This window comes from Pristiophorus japonicus, unplaced genomic scaffold (assembly GCF_044704955.1).
Source record: "Pristiophorus japonicus isolate sPriJap1 unplaced genomic scaffold, sPriJap1.hap1 HAP1_SCAFFOLD_327, whole genome shotgun sequence".
In the NCBI taxonomy this organism is placed as follows: domain Eukaryota; kingdom Metazoa; phylum Chordata; class Chondrichthyes; family Pristiophoridae; genus Pristiophorus; species Pristiophorus japonicus.
In genome coordinates, this window is record NW_027253073.1 from 448390 (window position 1) to 449226 (window position 837).

The window sequence follows — 837 nt, forward strand, 5'->3', positions numbered from 1 at the left end:
ATTTCAAAGTTATTCCAGCCTGAACAACGCGATCACATGGAGTAAGTCATAAAAGGTAAATCACTATTTTATCGGCACTGGCCTCACTAAACAGCCGCCTGTTTAATAATCATCTCGGAACGAAGGGGCTGACACCTCAGATCGCCAGGAGAGAAACAGATAGATATTTACACAGTACAACCTGTGCAGGAAAACTTACTCACCTCACTGGTTGAGGCCGAAACGCAGCAACCATCTTTCGCAGCAAATGCCACCGAATCGTCTCGCATTTTCAGTGAAAACTGGTGATTTCTCTGCTTCTTGGAGAGGCTGCTGAGCGCTTGACAGGATGCCTGATTTACACACAAAGGAAACCTGCACTGAGACTCTCAGGTTACATTCCCCTATTTGTGACAATCGGTTGCACACAGCAGCGTTATTGCCACTCATGGTTACAACAGAACAATATATTTCAACTTAATATTGAGGATGGACACTCAGAGCAATTCAACAGCACAGTCCATGTCACTTCAATCTTCAAAGTCCCGAGTGGAAACCCTAAAACATGTGGATCACACAGAGACAGGAAAACCCACCTGTTTAACTGCGGGAACAGTCACAGCAATGGATCTTCGATTCTCCGCAGTGGAGGACAAATCCCTCTTTCAAAAAAAAATACTTTTAAAAGTAATGTCTCACGAACTGGAAAGTTGTCCCGACACCAGTCTCCATGGAGACGAAGGATGGAGATTGATTTACCAATAGGAGTAAGTGAGCTGGTGGGAAAGCCCTCTCTGGTAGAACAGCGCCAGCTTAGTGTCACGTACACAGATAAAGGAACAGAGATTCTCCTCTGTG